At 46.4% G+C, this 17,757-nt stretch overlaps 1 protein-coding gene across 2 annotated transcripts in view; it reads right to left on the bottom strand.

The window, feature by feature from the left end:
* Nucleotides 1-17,757, bottom strand: part of tiam1b (TIAM Rac1 associated GEF 1b) — a 100,905-nt gene that overhangs the window by 74,276 nt on the left and 8,872 nt on the right. The window contains exon 1 of one of the 2 annotated variants that reach the window (XM_084328231.1): nt 2,485-2,624. The exons of the other annotated variant lie outside the window; for it this stretch is intronic. The gene's annotated coding sequence lies outside the window, so the exon portion shown is untranslated. Of the gene's footprint in view, nt 1-2,484; nt 2,625-17,757 lie in introns of those variants that run through there. 2 annotated transcript variants of the gene reach the window in all.

Genomic DNA, 17,757 nt, shown 5'->3' with positions numbered 1-17,757 from the left:
TCACCTGCATAAAACTAACTCTTATAATTAGCTCAAAATAAAAAGGTGACGATATTATTCATGCACTTCCCCAAATTCAGGATTTTTTTTCTCCAGCCAGGGAAAAAAGAAAAGGTGACCTAACTTCTTCTCCAACATAATGATCTTCATGTCACCACATCGCCAGATACTAGACCATCCAAATCCATTGTAGGCCAACTCTAACTGGTTGGATCGCTCCGTTGACAAAATGACGACAATCCATTGACCGCGAGTGTTAACATTATAAACGTGCCCGGCGGTCACATGCATTCCAGGGCTCCAGGAGAGCGGGAGTGGCCGCCTCCATCCCCTCCCCTGCCACAGCCGTAGTCATTATTGTGCAGATGGAGCGTCAACACCACCAACCTCGGTGTCAGACTGAGTGCTGACACCTCCTTTCTGTCCACAAGCCAAAGGCATTCCAAGTTCAATTCACACCACCGTCCTTCTCCGAGCTCTCCCTCCTGCACAGTACCGCTCATTAGCATTGGGGCAAGACACGTTGCAATGGCAAAAACAAAACAAATGTGCACGCAGACTAGTCCTTGCAACACAAGTGATTACAATGATTAATGTGCTTATGTAATGTCAGGCCACATGGTCCCCCCCCCCCCCCCCCCCCAGAAGCCTCCAAGGACAGATCAAAAGACTACAGACAGACTACAGTGCATCTGTTTGTGTGCCCTGCCCTCCTCTATGGGTTGAGGGTCATTGCTCCTCTCATAAATCATCATTTTGTCCAGAGCGCTAGGTTTAGCTATGCTGAGGGTGAAAAAATTTACATCATGTAGGTTAGGCCTAGGCTTAATTATAATGAAAATATTATTATATTATTAAATATTACACTGATAAGTAGGGTTGGGGCACCGAGAACCGGTTCTAATAGGAACCGGTTCCTAACTCAGAACGGAAGTAACATATTTGCATTTCGATTCTTAAAAAAAAATATATATATATACTTTGTTAATGGATACCCTAGTTACAGTACAGCAACAAATTAAACTGTATCATCAAGTCAACTGACAATGGTGGTAGTATGAAAAAAATCGGAATCGAGAATCGTTTAGAACAGGAATCGAAATGGAGAATCGGAACCGGAATCGTTCAAATCCAAACGATGCAAATCCAAACGATGCCCAACCCTACTGATAAGTCAGTAACATTATGCAATAGGCTACAAAAACACCCCCCTGTGTGTAACTTCTACAACAAGTTACTGAAGCTATCTGAAAGACCACATGATCCCAAGTGAACTACAGAGGTCATTAAATAAAAACTACAATAAAAACCTTTGTTAACACAAGTGCTTTCGATCACAAAAGCGAGCTTACGACAGCCGGTGAGAATATACAGCCTAAATAAATACAGCCTTCTCGGGGAGAATACTGCGTTCAATCAAATGAATGAACCTGGGGGATGTAAAACTCCCACTCTTGCACACATCATGACTTCATATCACCCAGTGGAGAAACAACTAAAACAAAAAGGGAATCTTTTCACGCTGGCTTTTCTCTCTCCTGCTCGTGACAGGCGTATTGTCCAGATGTAAAAACCTGACCCCTCAGTCCCGTGTGAGCAGAGGACGGTCAACGGATTTCCATAACTATGACACCAGATTACCAACTCTCGCCCCGCTCACCGCAACACAGCACTCACACACGGGGCTCCAACACAAAGACCCGATTTTAAATGAACTCACACACACCAAAAAAGCACCCCCCCCCCCCCCCCCCTCCAGGACACGCTCTGGGAATTCTCCTTGACTTTGACCAGCTTGCCTATTTGCAATTCATCATCTCTCTTTCTTTCTTTCCCAGCATCACAAAACCCACAGCCACCTCTGCTTTGTCATTACAATGATACAGACACAAGCCGTATTGTTGCCGTCTGCCAGTGAATGGAGAGGGGGAGACAATAGCGTATTGTCTGCAGTTGTAGGTAAAGTTGTTGCATGGGGCACAGAACAACAGGTAAAAGATAAATGACCTGAACGGTAACAAGAGACACACACATCATGGCCTGTCCGTGAAGAGACAGGGATTTATAGATACACAAAAAATGAAATCGAATGAATGAAATAATAATAATAACAGGGAAGCAGCCAGAAAAACACAGAATGAATGGTCGGTTGTGTTCAAAAGCCCTTGAATCCCTGATCAATCCTGCACGAGAGAGAGACACCTTTACAGATTTTAGAGGGGGAGCTTCCAGTAGCCTGCCTTACCTTGAACACAAAACACATCCACAATTGCTACACTGCCAGGTTAGCCTTTATTTGGATAAGAGAACAAAAGGTCAAACTGCAACTGGTCTCTTTTAACACCTCTTTTTTCTTAGGAGGGAAACGGGTCTGAAACTCAACAGCCATTTGCCTCTGGTATCTCTTTGAGCACACACCGCCCAGTACACAAGGTTTACAACAACAGGAGACTGAATGCCCAGTAGCAGCACCGGGAAGCTTACCTCGCCTGTTACAGCCCAGAGAGAGTGTGTCACCTCTTTCTGCGGACGATCCAGAGATATTCCAACATCACTGCGAGGGAAATGTCATGCTCCATGCGAGTGAGTCTTCCTGATATTTCCCCCTCTCTTTGCAAGTCAACAGCAGAACAGACTCCTGTGTGAGGATGAGTTCAGGAACTGTGAGCGAGAAAGGGGGTGTGCCTGTTTGTAACCCCCCTCCTCCTCCCCCTCCTCCCTCCTTCTCACACTCACTCTCTGCTCCTCCCGTTCTCTAATTCCACCCCCCTTTGCTAAAAACTGACTGCCAGCAGGAATGTCTGTTCCCTCCCCTGTCTCCTCTTTAATTGCCTCTCTCTCTCTCCCCCTCTCTCCACTCCCCCCCCCCACGAGAAGCATCAAATTTACACTAAGATCTCACACCCCTCCCTGCTACCGGCGCGCACACGCACCTTTCACCCTCCCTTCTACTGCACACGCACCTTTAAGGAGGGGGAAAAAAAAGGATACGATCAATGACACAATCTCCCTCAGCATTCAGACTCAAGGTGCCCGTCTGTCTCTTGGGTTTTCTCCTGATAAAATTAGCAGGATCAATAGTGGCCTAAACATCACTGGATTCCAAAAATGAATAGGGGGGGGGGGGGGGGGGGGGCAGGTTTAATGATCATCTCAGTTTTTCTTTGTAGTTTTAAAAGAACAGCATTTATAATAAACAGCGTTGTAAAAAATTCAAAATGCTCTCACCACATCAAAAGCAATTAAAGCAGGGAGGTAATGTTGTTTGTAATGTGGTGTGTGTGTGTGTGTGTGTGTGTGTGTGTGTGTGTGTGTGTGTGTGTGTGTGTGTGTGTGTGTGTGTGTGTGTGTGTGTGTGTGTGTGTGTGTGTGTGTGTGTGTGTGTGTGTGTGTGTGTGTGTGTGTGTGTGTGTGTGTGTGTGTGCGCGCGCATAATTCGGTACATTCAAATCAACTGGGATCCAAAATAGACCTGTGAATGGCTGAGAGGCTGGAGCATTGTTGTCATAGCACCGGTGATGTCGTGTGGCCATCGCGTCAGCAATGACAGTCTCCGGGTCGGATCCATTTGGAGATGATGAAATGGCAGAGCGGAGGGCTGCAGGCAAGAGAGGAGGCGGGGGGGGGGGCACAGGACCTGGGGTCACAGCAGAGAAGAGAGGAGGTAGGGAGGGGAGGGCACAGGACCTGGGGTACAGCAGACAAGGGAGGAGGTGGGGGAGGGGAGGAGAGGGCACAGGACCAGGGGTACAGCAGAGAAGAGAGGAGGTAGGGAGGGGAGGGCACAGGACCTGGGGTACAGCGAGAAGAGAGGAGGTAGGGAGGGGAGGGCACAGGACCTGGGGTACAGCAGACAAGGGAGGAGGTGGGGGAGGGGAGGAGAGGGCACAGGACCAGGGGTACAGCAGAGAAGAGAGGAGGTGGGGAGGGTACAGGACCTGGGGTACAGCAGAGAAGAGAGGAGGTGGGGAGGGGAGGGCACAGGACCTGGGGTACAGCGGGGAAGAGAGGAGGTGGGTAGGGGAGGGCACAGCACCTGGGGTACAGCGGGGAAGAGAGGAGGTGGGGAGGGGAGGGCACAGGACCTGGGGTACAGCAGAGAAGAGAGGAGGTGGGGAGGGGAGGGCACAGGACCTGGGGTACAGCGGGGAAGAGAGGAGGTGGGGAGGGCACAGGACCTGGGGTACAGCAGAGAAGAGGAGGAGGTGGGGAGGGGAGGGCACAGGGACCTGGGGTACAGCAGAGAGAGAGGAGGTGGGGAGGGGAGGACACAGCACCTGGGGTACAGCAGGGAAGAGAGGAGGTGGGGAGGGGAGGACACAGCACCTGGGGTACAGCAGGGAAGAGAGGAGGTGGGGAGGGGAGGGGAGGGCACAGGACCTGGGGTACAGCGGGGAAGAGAGGAGGTGGGGAGGGGAGGGGAGGGCACAGGACCTGGGGTACAGCAGGGAAGAGAGGAGGTGGGGGAGGACACAGGACCTGGGGTACAGCAGGGAAGAGAGGAGGTGGGGAGGGGAGGGGAGGGCACAGGACCTGGGTACAGCGGGGAAGAGAGGAGGTGGGGAGGGAGGGCACAGGACCAGGGGTACAGCAGAGGAGGTGGGGAGGGGAGGGCACAGGACCTGGGGTACAGCGGAGAAGAGAGGAGGTGGGGAGGGGAGGGCACAGGACCTGGGGACAGCAGGGAAGAGAGGAGGTGGGGAGGGGAGGAGAGGGCACAGGACCAGGGGTACAGCAGGGAAGAGAGGAGGTGGGGAGGACACAGGACCTGGGGTACAGCAGAGAAGAGAGGAGGTGGGGAGGGGAGGGCACAGGACCTGGGTACAGCAGGGAAGAGAGGAGGTGGGAGGGGAGGAGAGGGCACAGGACCTGGGGTACAGCAGGGAAGAGAGGAGTGTGGGGAGGACACAGGACCTGGGTACAGCGGGAAGAGAGGAGGTGGGGAGGACACAGGACCTGGGGTACAGCAGGGAAGAGAGGAGGTGGGGAGGACACAGGACCTGGGGTACAGCGGGAAGAGAGGGGAGGGGAGGGACACAGGACCTGGGGTACAGCAGGGAAGAGAGGAGGTGGGGAGGACACAGGACCTGGGGTACAGCGGGGAAGAGAGGAGGTGGGGAGGACACAGGACCTGGGGTACAGCAGGGAAGAGAGGAGGTGGGGAGGACACAGGACCTGGGTACAGCAGGGAAGAGAGGAGGTGGGGAGGACACAGGACCTGGGGTACAGCAGGGAAGAGAGGAGGTGGGGAGGACACAGGACCTGGGGTACAGCGGGGAAGAGAGGAGGTGGGAAGGACACAGGACCTGGGGTACAGCAGGGAAGAGAGGAGGTGGGAGGACACAGGACCTGGGGTACAGCAGGGAAGAGAGGAGGTGGGGAGGACACAGGACCTGGGGTACAGCAGGGCTTGCTCAGCCGAGCACTAGTACAGCCTCGGTCATGTGCTCCAGAAGCAGCTTTGCATACATACCAGCACTAAAACAAGCTCCAGGCCTGATTCCCTGATAACAAAACAGCAGAAGAGAGAGTAGAGAGAGAGTAGAGAGGGTGAGAGAGAGAGAGAGAGAGAGAGAGAGAGAGAGAGAGAGAGAGAGAGAGAGAGAGAGAGAGAGAGAGAGAGAGAGAGGGTGAGAGAGAGGGTGAGAGAGGGAGAGAGAGAGAGAGAGAGAGGGTGAGAGGGTGAGAGGGAGAGAGAGAGAGAGAGAGAGAGAGAGAGAGAGAGAGAGAGAGAGAGAGAGAGAGAGAGAGAGAGAGAGAGAGAGAGAGAGAGAGAGAGAGACAGACACACACTGAGCTCAGTCTATCTTTAAAGAGTGCAGAGGTCGAAACAGCAAAACCCCCATGTCTAGACTTTGTGATTACAATGATGACCAGAAATAAAAAGGACTCAGCATTGTGGTCGGCCTAGCTCCTTCTCAGTGACTTCGTCTGAAGCCAAGACTGTGACCCCCTACAAACTGAAACCAAGCCAATGGATTTTTCAAAGGAAAGACCGTCTGCTCTGCAAACCAGATGTAATAATCAGAGCCCTTATCAACCGACTGAACCGGCTCTCACACAGGTACGCCGATTGCGCAAATCAATTTGAGAATTATGAATGTTTGTGTTGCAGTTGAAACCGTCTAGACATGTATTCAGCTTGTAGACTATAGAACAATAACAACAACAGAAAACTCTATTTTGGTGGAGATGTGAATATAAACAAAAGCGAGCAATTTACTTAAAGAAATACTTAAGAGACATTTAAAGAAACCTCCGTTGGTTCAAGCTTTAGGTTGAGATCTCTTCATTTGTCTCTCTGGTTTGAGAATATCGACGGAGGACGGCCCGTTTAGCCAGTGACAGTAAATACGCCCATCAATGAAATGCTGCATAATGCTGAATCTGTGTCTGCTCCAACCACAGGCATTTAAAAAATGCATCCCACTCACATGGAGCTATACTACTGCACCATGCCCTGCTTTGTCATCACCAGCACACCGCCACTAAATAACAGCCCATCCTCCGCTCCGTTCGGAGGTCGATTGAAATGGACATCCAAGACTTTGACGTGCCGTTCGATACTGCTCAGAGGAAGTTGTCAGGGTGAGTCTACGGTTACAGATCTATGACCGCCGCCGCCAACGTGTCACAACGTGTTGCAAATCACCGCCAATCACCCTCTAGTCAGCGGTTTGTTTTGCCAGGTAATGCGCAGAGTTCACACATTATTTTCACACGCCTTTCTTTCTTTCTTTCTTTCTTTAGTAATACCACTCTTTAATTTGTCTTTTGTGAAGTAACCTAAGTACAGTTAGGCCACTCTGGATGTAAAAAGATCACAACTTAATAAATCCAAAATTGGACCATTACATTTAGGCGTGCTACAGTACAGAGCAATTGTTAAATCCACTGATCTAATAAATTAGACCCAGTGTTGTAGTAGAGGCACTAAATCTCGAGTCCGAGCCGAGTCTCGAGTTCCCAGTGTTGGAGTCCGAGTCCAAGTCTGAGTCACCATTACCCTAGTAGTCCGAGTCATCGAAGTTGAGGAGTCCACTCCACTCTGGCAGTCAAAGAGCTGACATACAAATAAAAAAAAGGTCTACATTAAACATAAAATGACACAGCGGTCACCATTTCAAAGGGAGTTTATTTACTTTGTGACACAATAGCCAAACAAATGCACTAGCCATCAATATCTTAAGCCCAAATGATTAGGGTCCATTACACTTTTCTTTTTAAATTATAAATAACTGTATTTATTATTAATTAAGTCCGAGTCCTCGTCAATGCAGTCAATGCTCGAGTCCAAGTCCAAGTCCGAGTCATCAGTGCTCAAGTCCAAGTCGAGTCACGAGTCATGAAAATCAGTCTAGGACTCGGACCGGAGTACTACAACACTGATTAGACCTACACCGAAACAATACTATTTATGATTAAAGTATAGAGTTGAGAAGCCCCCCCTTCACACTGTGCGATCTTGGCCATCTTTAGTTCCCATCCCAGACGTGAGTAATTCCATGGCATGCCAGTGAACAGGCTTTTTTTAATGCGTCTTCCGAGACGCAGGCTAACTCTTTGACCACGACAGCCGCTGCTCGGGGGAGAAACAGCGGAGCTGCGCGGTGAGCGAACTAGATCACACGAGAGCAGATGGAAGTCATTTCTATATGATGTGCGTGTGAACGTGTGCCGGGCCAGCGGTTGAAGTGGAAGCCAAGATCAAATGATGCGTGTCGTCTGACGTGGGACGCGGCCTCGTAGCGCCCAGTGTGACGACACACGGCAGCCAAACGCGCGGCCAAAATTACAGTGTGTGTGGGCGCCTTTCGGCCGACGTCCAACATCACCCATGTTCATGCTGTAGCAATGACAATGTGGACGAGTGCAAAAGTAGAGGTTGATCAAGTACAGTTTAAAACCCTCCTTGGCCTCCTTGGGTCTACAGGACATGGCTCTACCTCAAGAGTGAACACATCGGTTTAGGCCACATGTGTCAAACTCAAGGTTTTCATCCAGCCCCCAGACTGAATTAGTTTATAAATTCAACTGGCCCTGTGATGGAAATCAAGCACAACTCACTCACTGCACGGCAATACAAATGTCTCAACTTTTTCCAAGCAAATGCAACAGAGCGTTATCTGCACCTGCATCGTGTTTTTATGGAATAAAACTGCATCAACCCTGCAGTTGTACCATATGTTTTTATTTACTTTCGCTTTTAAAGCTAGTCGGTCATCCTTGAGTCACCTCGACTCGAGCTGTGGTGTTATTCGGCTGTATCCAATTTTACTTTATCAAGTTAATTATTATTATTATTATCTATGTGACGAAAACACTGCTTTGCTTGGCCCGTGCCGCGTTGATCTCACTCACGTCATATCTGACATTCACTAGTGTACCGTATCTTATCACAATGACATGACACATATGAAGTGGGGGAAATAAATAGGAAAGTAATTTGCACCGTTATCAAGCAGTCCAAAGAAAAGTCCTTTTCATCAGGCTTCAAAGAAATCCTGATTATTAAACACGATTACTCATTGATTTGAGAGCATCATATGACGACGACTGAATTTGTTTGACCTTCCTTCTCGTCGACCAGAAGCCTGCCTTTCGGTCATCTTCTACAAGTTACCAAAGATGTTTCAAAATAACAGGAGAAACTACTGTTTGGGCTTGGTGGAGGGCAGAGCGCACCGCTGTAAAGGATGAGAGCAACGCGGCATGCGGCACAATAATCCCTTTGTCTTCTTCTTTATCTTGTTTTCATGAGCGTGGGAAGCCAAAATCTTTTAAACGAGTAATCGCCCAGCCCTATCTTGTATATCTCAAACCAATGTAGTGGAGCCATAGCTATATGGAGGAGCTATATTATCATCAGTCTCCTCCAGCTTCAACCAACAAGCTTTAGTTGTCTTAACATAATCAAGTTCCCAATTAACATGTATGGAGTTTTCTGCACTGCTTCTATCTCAACATAGTCCCCATACAGGTAACTGCAGTAACTGCCAGCTGGTTAGGATTCTTCTGAAAGCGCTGGAGGAAAAGCTAGCAGGCTGCACAAGTTATATTTAGCAGAGGCTTTCATCTCAATAGGGCATATTTCATTATTGAACAAGGGGGAACCTTGTACACAATACTGAGGAAAACGTACAAGAGCCTTTCATGAGTCGTGGACAGCTTTGAAGGGAACATCTTCAGCCACAAGGGCTCAAGTGTTTATATTATGAAAACAAAACATGTGTCATCGCTCCTCACCGTCCTTCAAAAAGACAGATGATGCACTGTGTGCTGAGAAGGAACACTCTGTACCACCGATATCTTGAAGGGGAAAATGCAACTGTTACACGAGACATGAAAGCAGCGAGGCACCGAGGTTGACCCTGGGCTGACTGACCCTGGACTGACTGACCCTGGGCTGACTGACCCTGGGCTGACTGACCCTGGGCTGGTAGAGATCATCACAGAGGTTGACCCTGAGCTGACCGACTCTGGGCTGACTGACTCTGGGCTGACTGACCCTGAGCTGACTGACCCTGGACTGACTGACCCTGGGCTGACTGACCCTGGGCTGACTGACCCTGGACTGACTGACCCTGGGCTGACTGACCCTGGGCTGGTAGAGATCATTAGTGGATCATCCATGGTTTCCAGTAGCGGGCTGTCCCTCCAAATACAACATCAAAGCCAGCGGTACAACCTAAAATCACTTAGTAAAATCGCTTAGAATGTGTGCAGATAAAGCTGAAATGCACTCAACTGGTTAAAGGAACACGCCAGCATTTTGGGAAATTAGCTTACCATCTCCTTCAAAGAGAGAGACAAGAAGATAGATACCAGTTCCCTCTCTGTGTGTTCAGTAGAAAGCTATCTGGCTGCACGTTAGCCTAGCTTAGCACAATGAATGGAAGCGGACATGACCGGTTAGCCTAGGCATTGTCCAACCTCTCCCGCTTCCATTCATTGTGCTAAGCTAGGCTAACGTGCAGCCAGATAGCTTTCTACTGAACACAGAGAGGAAACTGGTATCCATCTTCTTGTCTCTCTCTCTCTCTCTCTCTCTGGAGAAGACGATAAGCTAATTTCCCAAAATGTTGGCGTGTTCCTTTAAGACTGGCTGCACGCAGTAGAGGGGCCTAATAATAATAATAATAATAATATTCATAAACAAATGTATTTGTATCACACCTTTCTAATCAGGTGTTAATAAGCACTTCACAAAATATAGGCCCCTATAGCCTAAAATAAATCAAGGGTGACAAATAAGAACATATAAATGAAGAACAAGAATAAAACAGGATGAATAAATGCTGAAACAAAATGCTCCCCATAATCAGTTCTCAGGAGCTAAAATGCCCCTATATGAAAAGTTAGTTTCCTACCCTGGTTTATGCACACATTTAGGCTAACTATACTATAGCATTAAAACCTAGCATCTTTCAAAGCTGGGTGCTTTCACATATAGTTTTGGTGGACTCTGTGCGGGTCTGGTGGTGAAGTTGCAACATTGTTGCATTCATCATTTGGTTTGTCTGCATTCACACAGAAATTTGTCAGGCGCACCAAACTTTATGAACAATGTCATTGTCACGCGGTCGAAAAGGGCGCTCGTCTATTCTGGTCCGATAGTCCGGACCAAACAGCTCTAGTGTGAAAGCGACCTAAATCAGTGGTGCTCAACCAAGGGCTCCGGACCCCCAGGGGCTCGCAAGATGATTTTGGGAGGTTGCTAAAAATATAGACTACAAATAGCCCGGATTATCATATTTACATCATTATATATTTACAGTATATCAAATAGCCTAGATTTCCATATTCACAATCTTGAACATGCTTTTATCTTCCCCTTGGTACCCTGAGCACACTCTGAACTGAAAGTCATCCTTTTATTTGAGTTACACCAACTTCTTGGAACGATCTTCAGCACAAACTAAAAATCAGTTCTCTTCTGACCTATGGGCAGTTTAAATCAGTTCTCTTCTGACCTATGGGCAGTTTAAATCAGTTCTCTTCTGACCTATGGGCAGTTTAAATCAGTTCTCTTCTGACCTATGGGCAGTTTAAATCAGTTCTCTTCTGACCTATGGGCAGTTTAAATCAGTTCTCTTCTGACCTATGGGCAGTTTAAATCAGTTCTCTTCTGACCTATGGGCAGTTTACATCAGATCTCTAGTATTGACCTATGGGCAGTTTACATCAGATCTCTATTGACCTATGGGCAGTTTACATCAGATCTCTATTGACCTATGGGCAGTTTACATCAGATCTCTATTGACCTATGGGCAGTTTACATCAGATCTCTATTGACCTATGGGCAGTTTAAATTAGTTCTCAATTGAGCCCACCCTCAATTGTACCTCAGAGAATAAAGGTTGATGATCTATTTATAAGGCCGATTACTATGACCACACAAGTCCACTGTTTATAAAGTATCATGTTATGAAATGTAATGATTTGGTTTATTATAAAATAATGCAAATAATGTACAGAGCTAAAGCAAAGTTACTCCCAGACTGTGTGCAAAGGTTTTTTTCAATACAGGAAAGAAAATATGATTTGAGAGACGTTTGTAAATGTACTGTTCAAAAAGCTAAGAAAGGTCTTAAAAGGAGATGTATTTGGATTGCTGGGGTAAACTTGTGGAACAATGCTGATATCAATAAATACATTTAAGAATGAGTAATTCGCTTTTGGTTTTCCAAAAAATGGTTTGTATAGCTATTTTTGAATGTTACAAAAGTGAATAATCTTTATTTTGTAATTTTTTGTTTCTGTTTTGGAGGCTTAATTTAATAAGAATATAGGACAGGCATATACAGTATAAGCATTATGCTTCAGCCTGTACCTTTTCAGTCTCAGAATCAAAGACCGACGAGATGATTATGCATATTGCATTATGTGTGATGACTCAATAGAAATACTACTACTAAATAGTGAAAAATTTAAATTGTTCTTTGGTGCCAAAATCCATCATTCTGTTTACTGGACCATTCAGGGGGTTGTGAACAGGCATCCCTCTGTTTTCAGGGGCTAGGAATTAAAAACCATCTCCGATGCCAAATTTAACATCAACCATGCCAAATTTAACATCAACCAAAGTAGTTCACGCTCATCATATTTGGAACTGTGAAGTTGAGCCAAACTCCAGCCTCCCCACAGTGAGTCATAACCCCAGCAGCGGTTTATAGCACTTAGTATCTATTATTCATCCAAACCACAAGGCTCCATCAGCCATGTGAGCCAGATGATCATCGCCCTGTGCCATTTCTGACAGCTGGTCATGAGTTCCTGTGAGTTTCCCGGCACACAGAGGAACTGAGCTTTGATATCACAGAACTAGAATATACTGTACATGGAAAATACACTTCCTGGTGTTTCATGGTAATCTCCCATGGTGCACCAGAGCTATTTATTACCAGGGTTTGGACAGCAAGTTTACTAAAGAGTTCTAGAGTGTCAGTGGCTTATGACTCACGATGATAAAGGTGGCCACAACAAGGCGTCCACACTATCCAACCTGGCCAAACCCCGGGAATAAATGGCTCTGTTCCGTTTGATACACCAGGCCACCAGGGGATGTTGTCATGGGAAGGAGCATGATTTAGGCTAATGCGTGGAGTGGACATGGAATGCTCATCACAAATGCGTGCCACTGAACTGTTCATCCAAATCCAAATGATACCTTTGCCATGGCAACACATCAGCTTTCTAGTCGCAATCGTCAAACCAACACAACAATCTCTATGACAACGTACCAAACATTCTATATATGGAAGCCATGTTAAGGTGCACCAGTAACATGACCAATCAAGAATGTGGATTTGAATGGTAATGGCCATTCTATTAATTTGAGTTCCATCCATGTTTGATATGGCTTTTATTTGCTCATCTGCCCAGTTTCTCCTAACCCCCATGACCATTATATAGAGTAGGGCTGACCTCGACTAGTCGAATAGTCGACTAATCGATCGAAAGGAGCCGTAGTCGACTGCCAACCTCTTAGTCGAATGCACACAAAAAAAAGGATAATATATATATATTTTTAAATCATTCTTTCCAAAAGCAAAGAGACCTAGAAACTAGAAGCGTGGCTAACGCTAATGGCGCGCATACCGGAGAGGCTAACTGCCTAAAAAAACGGGCACAGAGGCACTGAAAGAGGATTTCACCCATCTAATGAACACACTAGACAAATATCAAGATGTATCCATCAGGGCGACTAGGTGGCGCAGTGGGCAAGGCGCTCGCCACTAATGCAGGAGATGCTGGGTTCGAGCCCAGCTCTCTGCGTTGCTACCAGCTTGGCTGGTCGTTCATACTAATACAATTGGCAGTATTAGGGGGTGGGAAGCTGGTGGGTGGGGATCGGACGTTGTGGACAGCGACTCCTACAGGCCGGTTGGTGCGCCTGCGCAGTAGAATCAGGAAGCGATGAGGGCGGCGTGTCCCTCCCACGCAGACCCTCGCCGCTGAGAGATCGCGCTGTGCAGGTGAAAAGATGCGACGGCTGCCTCCTCGAGTACCGGAGGGGACACGTGATGCAAGGCTTTGTCCATATTGCATCCGGCTTGTGGGAGGCATGGCCTAACAACGTTCGAGACAGGGGAGGGTAGAATTGGACAATGCGGAATTGGGGACGGGAGAAAAATAGAAAAATGGGGAGAAAAAGTAGATAAAAAAAAGATGTATCCATCAGTGGACCAATTGCATGCTTTCGCACAGGACAAGAAGCCTTCAGTCGACTCCTTCAGACATTAAGCACCCCCCACAGTCCAAATGGAATGATCAAATGATTCCATGAATCATTTATTTTTTTTGCATTCAGGGGGGTAGTCGACTACCAGTCGACGATCGGCACATTTTGGCCAATCAAAGTCGACTATACAAATCCTTAGTCGGGGACAGACCTAATAGAGAGCAAGTACCAAAGCTGCACCACAGCACCATGGCCACTCACTAAGCATAGTAGCGCACTGTAATTGGAACAGAGTGTCTGAAATCACTTTGCCTTGAGGACCACAAACCCGAGGGGCACTTTCCAGCACAAGTCAATAATACTCATATTGTCATAGTACTGGAAACCAGTCTACCGATGAATTATTTTTGTAATTCATTCTTATTTTAGCATTTTGCAGTCATGTTAGAGACTTTCTTCAGTAATTTGTGATGGGTAGAAAAAACTGCATACTCTAGCATACTATATCATCATACAGGTTATTCCATACTGTATCATAACATCAGTGTGTGATGTGACTCATCTTAATTTAGCAGCGGTAAGGCGATTCATTCTGCCCACTTTTGTAATCCATTTGAATTTTACAAAAATTCCTAAATAATACAGTCATGACTTTGAATTGGACTCGCATTGGTCTGGTCTTGGTCCTGACTCGGGTCTCTCCCCCCTCAAAGTCTTGGTCTTTCATTCACTCTGGTCTTAGTCTTGACTCGGACTTGATTTGCTAGGTGGTCTAGAGTCCAACACTAATTACTCGACTACTCTGGCAACTTGACTATTTCTGGTGGAGCATTCAGTTTGTTTGTTTGTTTGTTTGTTTCTAAGACTAGTCCTAAGGCCTAGTCCACACATACATGGGTATTTTTGAAACTGTAGCTTTTTCTATACGGTTTGTATTTTAGGTCAATGAAACCAGACCCTTTTGAAAACTCCTGAAACCGAACCTTATGGAAAACACTGATATCATGACTAATGCCCCCATCCCCACGTATGTAGTATTATCTCTGCAATAAGGACCACAGAGAGCTCCCTGCAGCCTCCCACGCCATCGGGTCATTTCATGGAAGCGTTTTTACATTGTCGTGTGGATGGAGAGATCTTCTAAAGCACTATTGGTGTGGACGTGTACGTGTTGAATAGGCCTAGGCCACACAATACAGGACCTAGGCCAATTAATTTCCATTTTGATGAGCTATAGTCACGGTTCGGTATAATACTTTGATCTTTAACGTTGAATATACTTTTGCTGGTCTGGACTGGTCCTCTGAGTCGAGCTGCTGCTGTGTTAAAATCTGAAATATGTAGGGGTGCACCGATATGAAAATTGGCCACCGATACCGATACCGATTGTTCAACTAACACAATCGGCCGATACCGATACCGATACCGATAATTGTGGCAAAAAATAAGTATTTTTAATTTTTTTTAATATTTTTTTTTAATTTTTTTTTTAATTTTTTTTTTTATTTTTTTTAAAATTTTTTAATGAAACTACTGTATATTTGTATGTGTGTTTGTATTTGTAGGCCTCTTTACTTACTTAAAAAAGGAAACATCAAGAAATATGTTTATGGTATCACTGATCCCTCTCCCAGTATCGTCTGGCGGCCTGCAGAGGGATACTATTTTCTCAACCAGAGCTTTCAACCAATGCAATGGAACCATTCTGGCGGCCTGCAGCGGGATACTATTCTCTCAACCAGAGCTTTCAACCAATGCAATGGACCCATTTTGATTGACAGTCGATTCGGCCAATTACGCCACACCGCTAGCACCCACCTCCTGCTTACCACCAAGCGAATATTCATTTTTCTACTTCGGGGCATGCCGCCATTGATCTGCTTGTGAGAATGCGAGTCAAACTCAGAACCACAACAAGCTAATCAGTTAGCTGCCCGGCAGTGCCCGCCGACCAGCGCGCTCCACAGGATGGCCAAACGAGACACAATGATTTTACTGCAACACATGTTATAATAAAACAAAGCCTTTCTATACATTTGTCTGGTTGAAAACTTTATTAACAGATTGCAGAATGTGTAGTTGGGTACGGAATGAGCAACGGAATGTAACCGAGCTATGCACGGCTTGCTTGCTATCTTCGGGTAAATACTATGCTGATGTAATTGAACGTGTAACTAACTATAATAACGTTAATGCCACAAAACGAATGTTTGTGTCATTTTAACAGCAGATACTTTCTTAAATGCCATCCTCCCGACAGAGCGGTGTTGATGGGGAGCTCTGATGGATTCGCTTGGTTGTGTTATTACATTAGCATTGAACAGCTAACCGAAAGCTAGGGTTAACTAATGTTAAAGGTTTAGCCATAACGTTACGTTGGCTAAAGTTGGGGCTATTCTTAATCCAGTAATAATGGCTGCAGACCTGCAAGCAAAGTACAGCAAGTTGGCAAAGGAGTATTCCAACGTAAATCACATTTTCACCAGTAACGTTAGTCGTCTGCCTCCCGGCTATGAACGGACTCGGAGTAATGCCTTGCTGCTATGGGTAATAATAATATGCTGATGTTATTGTCCGTGTAACACTAACTATATAACGTTAATGCCACAAAACGAATGCCTTGTTAATCATAAATAGTAACTTTGATGCAGTAGCTTGTGTGTGTGTGGGGCAGACGGCGGGCGTTGTGCAGGTAGGTCGCGAGTGAATTATTTTTTTTTGTCTTGACGCTACACAAATGGATGGTTAGTTATCGGCGACTGCTATCGGCACATTTGAGCTTATCGGCCGATAGGCCGATAACAGTCAACAAGGCACTTATCGGCCGATACCGATACCCGACCGATATATCGGTGCACCCCTAGAAATATGGATAGATTGTTGTGTAACATGTCGTCCCATCTCTAGAGTTCTCTGCTTCGCGTGAAGTTAAATCGACTCTAGAAGTGAAAGTGAAACTTAAAAAGCATACACTGGGGGCGGTGGGCAAGTAATTTACTTGGTGGATGCCTGAACACAGAGTAACACCAGTATCCTAGGTCGAAACTGGCCCCTGTAAATGTCCTAACCCAACCCCCTCCAATGTACAGTAAATGTCCTAACCCAATAATACACGAGACCCTCTTCTTGGGACCAAGTAAGGCTTCGTCGATATTCCCCCCCACCCCACCTCCTCCAATGTACAGTTTCTACGTCAAATGTATATACTCTTTTTTAGATGCTTTTTGTATCACAAACAGTACTGTATTTGTAAATCTGATATGTCATAAATGTATAGATGTAGCAGTACTGTCTATCTGTATGTCATGCCATTCTGCAATCTGTTAATAACATTAAAAAAAAAGTTTAAAAAAAATTATTATCTTTTCCCCCCTTCTTTTTCCGTTTTTCTCCCCTCCCAATGTTAGTCGTTATGCATGCCAATTCCCAATCCCCTTCCTGGTCGTTGAGCACTCTACCCCCTACCGTCGGTCTGGGAGAGCGGAGACCATCACATGCTTCCTCCGACACATGTACAGCCAGCCCACCACTTCTTTTCACCTGGCAGCGCAGACTCTCACTGAGAGAGTGTAACGTGTGGAAGGTCACACTACCTCTCTTAGATCCACCTTCCCTCGCTGTGCAGGCGCCCCGACCGAACTGTAGGAGTCGCTGTCCACAACGACCCAGACCCACCCACCGGCTTCCCTCCCGCTGACTCTGCCAATCGAGCCAGTATGACGGCCGGCCAAGCCGGAAGCAACGCTGACAGCTGGATTCGATACCAGTGTCTCTTGCGTTGGTGACGAGCGCCTTGTCCACTGCGCCACCCAGCCGCCCCTGTTAATAACATTTTCAAAATCAATCAATCAATAAGGTGGAACTAAGTATAACTTGTACTACTGTCAGTTCAAAATGTATTAAAAGAAATCTAGGCTTATACATTTGGGATTTTTGTTGCTTTTTTCCCCATTATACCGAACTCCTATCGAATTGTGACCCCAAAACCGTGGCTTCTGTGTACCGTTACACCCCTAGTATACATAACTGGGAGCACACAAGCACTCAGCGCTTTGTCATCACTTCCTAAGGTT

Source organism: Notolepis coatsorum, assembly GCF_963971535.1.
Source record: "Notolepis coatsorum genome assembly, chromosome: 1".
In the NCBI taxonomy this organism is placed as follows: domain Eukaryota; kingdom Metazoa; phylum Chordata; class Actinopteri; order Aulopiformes; family Paralepididae; genus Notolepis; species Notolepis coatsorum.
This window is presented reverse-complemented; position numbering and strand designations above follow the sequence as displayed.